Raw genomic sequence first — 6,894 nt, 5'->3', positions numbered from 1 at the left:
TGGCGCAAAAAGAGTGTTTTAGAGTGTAACAATGTTAAGAAAATGTTTGGTCGTTGGGCTTGTATCGCAAATTCTTCCTGAGTTGCATTCCAAGTTCTTCCTAATAAGTATCCCAAATTCTTCCTTATCTGTATTCTAATATTTTTGTAAAGTAAGTCATAACATTTTCCTAATGTACATCCTAACAATTTCGTTATATAAATCTCAAAGTATATGTAAATTGTAACATAACATTTTCCTTTGAAGAAAACCCTAACCTCTCTTTGGCGTCTGAGGTTTGGGTCTGTGAAGAGAACCATCGCTATATTGAAGAAAACCCTAACCTCTCTTGTTCTTTCTTTGATTCAAGAAAACCGAAACCTCTGTCTTGCGTTTTCTCCCTCATTCTTTTTCGGTGATTAAAGAGAACCCCATAACCGATTGCCCTAAAAACCCACAAAGTGCAGAAGGTATTTATTCTTGATTTGGAGTCCTGCTTTCATCAATAGTAAGCGGCTGTTCCAAAAGTCTGAAGTTCTATAGTTGGGTGAGTGTGAATTAGCCATTTTTAGTTTAATAATGCTGCCTAATGTTTTGAGCATAGTAGATGAGGTGCCTGATGTTTGCATTCACATGTGTGCATTAACATACATACGATATCGTAAATTGTAAATGTATTTGATTTCGTAATTTTTTAGTGATTAAATTGCTTATCTTCACTGCAGTTAAGTTGTGAGCATAATTTGCTTTACTCTTCCTTAGTGATGATCTTGTATATATTTAAAAAGTGTCACATGTATATGATTATAAAGTTAGTGTTTATAAATTTGGTTTATGGTTATATAATTTCTGTCCACTTAACTAATGTTGCACACACATTTTTGTTTTTGCGTATTTTCTAGTTGACAAATTGCGTAGAAGAGCCAGTATGCCTTGATTTGTTGATATTACTTATGTATGATTTGTTGATATTACCTATGTAATATGCCTTCCTAAAGAAAAAGACTATGTTTATATCATATACTCCGTATATTTTGCTATGTAGCAGGAGTATTAGTTTTGAAGATAATACAGCTTTGTCAAATAATCCAGTATTTATTTTTGCCTTATATCTTTCAGAATAATTCTCTTCATATTAGTGAATCAGCCTCCAAATACACAACACTTGCCTAAAATCTTGTTATTTGTACACATGTAACTTGATGAAACTTCATGGTTTGACAGATTGTGTAATAGTGATACTAGTATTTTTTATTTTTAGATTGAAAGCAAATGCTTATGTTGGATATGTTTCAGCAGTTTATGCAAAATACTGATGCATTGTGTTATATATTTGGCAATTAACATGTTGTGGCTATGTAGCATGCAATGTACATTAATAGTCTCTATTTGTCATATCTAATTGTGGCTTGAATCGAATTTAGGTTTTCAAATAGGTAGGTTGAAGACTGTAGAGTGTAACAAAGGGAAAGGGAAAAGGAAAATGATACCGGTTCCAAATAAAATAAGTATCCTTAAGAGTGGTGAGGTTGGTGAGAGTTCGAGAATGTCGTCTTAGAGCAATTCTAATTATGTGCCAAGTGAAGAGGAGGTACATGAAGATGAATATGAACATGAAGAAGAATTTGAGCCGGAGGCAAACATTACTACATCCTCTAAGACTAAAGAAAGTATGTCGCGTCGTCCTGCTGGAGTGTTCGTTATGTTCAAGTATGTATGTATTAATGTTAATTTTGCAATTAAAATTTGGTTTGAAGTCTAAAGTCATGGAAAAGTAGGAAAAATTGGGAAGTTACATGAAATTTTTGGTTTTCCGGAAATGGAAGATATATGAATTTGAGAGTGGAGAACATAATAAGTAACTTGTGATGTATATGTATTTAAATCCTTATGCTTGGTTTATTTATGGTTGATCAGAGCAATATATATGAGGAAATACCGAGAAGATCATGGATTGATGGAAAAAATCAAGATGCCTCTAAAAAGAGAAATAAAGACTAAAGCTACGCATGCATGGAAAATAATGAGTAGTGAAGAGAAGGCCTGATATTATGATGAAAAAAGTAGACTTGAAATGGAGTTCCGAAGGTTCGGATGTAAAACTACAAATAAAAGAAGGAAAAAGGTAATGTGTTAAATCGAATTGTTTGTATTTATTTCATATAACATAGACTTAAAAATTGAATGATAATGTAATGTTATTAGTTTTTCAATGGTATAGAAGAAGGCATAATACAAGATTAAGGCCGGTTTCCACAGAAGCTCCATTCCCAAATTCATAGAAATAGTTGCGAAACTGAACTCTGAGAAGAGGAAGGATGTGGAGGATATCGGTTTTGGATTTCTGTTGGACCTTAATTGTTCCCATTTGTCAACTTCACTCTTCAACTACTTGATAGAACAATTTGACGCTGACAAATGTGGTATAAAGCTGAAGGGCAATTAGTTGTTACCCATAAATGAGTTTGAGGTGCATAACATTTTGGGCTTACCTGCCGATATAGTGCCAGTGCCTACATCCCGTCAGTTTTCTGCGGACTGGATAAACGAGGGTGGATATTGGGAGTCTTTGTTTGTAGGCGAATTGATGAAAAGGGTTGTAGAATGTGAAGTTGGAGATGACTTCAAAAAGGCCTTTGTATTATCCGCATGTGTCACTGTACTAACCCCAAACGGTCGTTATCATGCGCATGTACAAGAATTATTGGCCGTTGACAATGTCAAAGCAATAAGTTCTTGTAATTGGTGCCTGTATGTGGTGGACCATGTGGTTGGTAGTTTGGGTGATGGCAAGCTGAAAAGAGAGTATGTTGGTTGCTTGCTATTCTTGCAGGTATACAACTTTGAATTTAACTCCATTTGCAAATTGAAAGTTGTGAATTTAAATTGTTTCGTGTATAATATGTATCATGTCTAATCTGCTGCATTTTGTTTCATACAAAATAGCTGCTGTATTTGATGAGATGTCAAGTGAAATACCCATGTTATCCTACTGGAGATAGAAACAGCCTAGGTTATTGGGATGATGGCCTCGTGCGTGATCGATTAAAATAAGAGGAATAGATGGGAAATGTTGCAAATTTAAGTGCTTGTATATCTTTATTTTATCATTCCAGCATCAGGTAGAACAATAGTTACATATTGTGCGTATTTTGAATTTGGAACAGTTGATCACAGCTTGGGGCACAATAGATATAAGTAATGTCAATGTTAGCCCAACTGCATGTGGTCCATCCCAATCTCGGCCAGGCTCGTCTAATGCAGCATTAGAGGTAAATAAATATGTTAATGCTAGAGATGATGATGTATGTATGAATAGACTGCCTCGTAATTGTATTTCAATTAGTGTTCACCAATTACTACATTTGTATGTAGCGTTGCATTAAAGATATGAAAAAGGAAATAAGAAAAGATGCAGAAAATACAAAGACGTTGAAGAGAAAGGTTAACGAAATAGAGATTTTAATGAATAAGAAGTCAAGAAAGGATTGTAGAGGTGAGGAACAACAGTCTACTGATGAGCTAAGAGATGAATAGGATAGCGAGGATAGGGAAACAGGTGGTGATGAGGAATCAGTTGATGGGGATGTATTGGAGAGAGATGTAGGCCACCTTACTCCTACCACCAACCCTAAAATGAATGACCAACAATGGGAAGAGGGCGATATGGTTGTCGCCATGGCTATGGAGCAGGGCTTAAAGTGTAGTACCAGTTGCAGCTTCCAGTAGTCAGACAGACATAAATGTTGCAATGCCAAAAGATGAAGAGGATAGGGGAAACAGGTGTTGAGGGGGAATCAATTGATGGGGATGTATTGGAGAGAGATGCAAACCACCTTACTCCTACCACTAACCCTAACAAAGGGAAGAGGGTGATATGGTTGTCGCCATGGCTATGGAGCAGGACTTAAGTGCAACACTAGTTGCAGCTTCCAATAGTCAGGCAGATATAAATGTTGCAGTGCCTCAAAATGCCATTAATGTTACGGACATAAGAGATGATGAAGTCCTGGAAAATCTGAGACGAAGTAAGAGGACAAAAAAGCTAACAAAATATTACTTCACTCCGTTTATGTATAAGGGAGGTAAGAAGATTAAATTGGGTATGAAGTAGAAGAAATTGTTGAGTTATGCGGCATCGCGTGAGCATGATGAAGAGTAATTAACTTAATACACTTGTTAAAATCCTTTACAATTGTATGCGTGTCATGATATTTCCATCTGCATTGATTTTTAATTAATATAATATTGCATTGGAATGAATATATTACTTTTAATTAATCTGTGCAGGGAGATATTGGTAGAAATGTATGGCGGGGCCCTTAGCTCAACTGTTTGACCCGAATTAGGTGTCAACTTCGTGAGTGATTGTAATCGCATGTTATTTGTAATTAATCTTTACTGTTATGAATATACTTAGTGAATATAAGTGTTTACTTATTTCAGGTCATACTATTTTGGGCAAATGTTTTGAACAAATAACAAGGAGACCGTATGACGAAGTACTACTTCCCAACTACAACCGTGCAGTTCCTTGTGGCAAAATAGTTGGTGAATTTGAAAACTATTGACGAGCGGCGGCAGCCTTAGAAGAAGTGTGGGAAAATTACAGAAAGTATGCGAAAATCGATGTAGATGTGCTGAAGAAGTGTGATCTGGTTTGTTTCATTTATTATCATTAATTTTATTTCAGTCGGTTGCATGTGTTGTCTTTTATGTCATTACTTTATCTTGATTCACTGTGACACAGTATTTTTTTCCTGCACTTGTCGAGAGTCACTGGTTTTTGCTCGTCGTCAACCACCTGAATAAGTCAGTTGATTACCTATGTTCGTTGGGCCGAATATATGCCAACTACGTAGGTATTACTCTATGCGTACGAATTGTATTTTTTTAATCTATGTCTTCTACTGGCATTATTAATCAATACATCCCTCCTCGTAAATGGGATCATGTTATGTATGACAGAAACAGTTCGTTGAGATTGCAGTAAGGGAAAAGTGGCCATCGTACAAAAGAAAGCTTTCAAACAAAATACCAGTTCAGAATGATGGATATATATAGTTTAAATTTAAATAGAATTATTTAATGAAAAATGTGAAAAAAAGTTTCATATTTTAGTATTCTATAAGTCACTGAATATATATGTAATTTATTCATTGGATGTTACAAATGCTTGTGGATTGTTCGTAATGAGGTACATGGAGTTGTGGAATGGCAATGAATTATCAACTACCTTTCATGTAAGTTGGGTTATTTATTCAAACTTTATTTCATACGTCGTAATGTGTACATAACATACTGTTGTATACTTTTAATATGATACAGGAAGAGCCTAAGCCCCTACATTCGCAGTTCATCTTGGATCTACTCAACGATCCCAGAAATGCAAAACGGGATTAATTGTACAAGCTTGCGAACATTGAACAAATTTAAAAATGCATCTGAATAAGAGTTGGTTGGACAAGCTGCCTTGTACTAAGGCTTTGTATACTACTGCTTCATGTTCTGATGACTATGGAATTGCTATTCACATCTCGAATGATTTTGCAGCAGGTCCCAAACCTTTTAAAATGCTCAAGTTATGGTGTATGCAGGATTGTATGTCTCCTATGGTGCAGAAATGTTAGGATATTGAGGTTTCAGGGAATCCAATCCATGTTCTGCTGAAGAAGCTCTGGAATGTTAAGTTGATCATAAAAGATTGGAACAAAAATTGTTTTGGTAATATTGGTGAAAGAGTGATGAAAACTAAGGGCCATTTGGATGAAGTCCAGCTCCAATTATTAAATGATACCACAGATGCAACCTTCCAAATTCAAGAAGAAGCTATATTGGCTTATCACTCTGTTGTCAGTGATGAAGAAATTCTTGTAGCCCAGAAATTTCGTGTACGTTGGTTAAAAGATAATGATAGAAGTACTGGGTATTTTTATAGTAAGCTGAAAAAATATAGAAATTTCAATGCAATTACTACTGTGGAGAATGATAATAGATAGACGACTATGGATTTGGGGATGATTAGAGCATGGTTTGTGAAATATTACATGATTAATGCATGATTATAATGATGTTCGTCTTTGGAAAATATTGATCCAAATTCTGGCCCACAATTATTGTCTCAGGTTTTGTAATGGGGGATTCAAACTTGTTGAGTTCCATATGTCATGTATTATTATAATGTGGCGGTGAAGTATGAAATACCTTACCCCTTACTTTCTTTCCCAATCCAAATTGGATTGGTGTATCTATGATAGTACTTCCTGATTTGTATAAGTTAAGGTAGACAGTAAAATGGAGAAAACGTTTTTGCAGGTAGTATCGATAGAGGATCAACGGGTGTGGTGACGGTTTTAGACATTCGGGATACAATGATGTATTCGTAAAAGCAACAGTTGTTAAAAAATTCAGTAAGCAATGTTGATGTATTTGACTTAATCCTTATTCAGTTCTTCTAATTTTGTGGTACTGTTTCAAAAAGATAATTTTCAAAATAAGGATACGATTTTGGGTTGGATGCATGAACTCTGTATATGGTTCCTAGTTTAGTAGGTTAGCCTAGGTAATAAGTGGATTGGATTATTTGAAATTTCTGTCATTTGGCAATTGTTGTGAAGTATTATAGTATGTATTTGTGGAAATATGCATATGCCAATTATGATAAATGATTGGAATATTTGGTTTCAGTTATCAAGGACAACTAATTAGGAAAAGGTAAACATGAGATAGTGGACTACTAATATGGGATAGATGCACGATATGCATGTCGTATAATAATTGTAATAGTAATATTCAAAAAACAAAGTTCAGTTGGTGTAAAAATTTCAAACAAATTTCATGTCATAACTTTATATTATTCTTACTTCGCCTTTAATAGATACGTGAATGGAATATATGTCGCTAAACATGCATTGA

This window comes from Cornus florida, unplaced genomic scaffold (assembly GCF_030987335.1).
Source record: "Cornus florida cultivar Cherokee Brave unplaced genomic scaffold, ASM3098733v1 CherokeeBrave_3.0.0_Hap2_Chr05, whole genome shotgun sequence".
Classification (NCBI taxonomy): Eukaryota; Viridiplantae; Streptophyta; class Magnoliopsida; order Cornales; family Cornaceae; genus Cornus; species Cornus florida.
Note: the sequence above shows the minus strand (reverse complement) of the source record.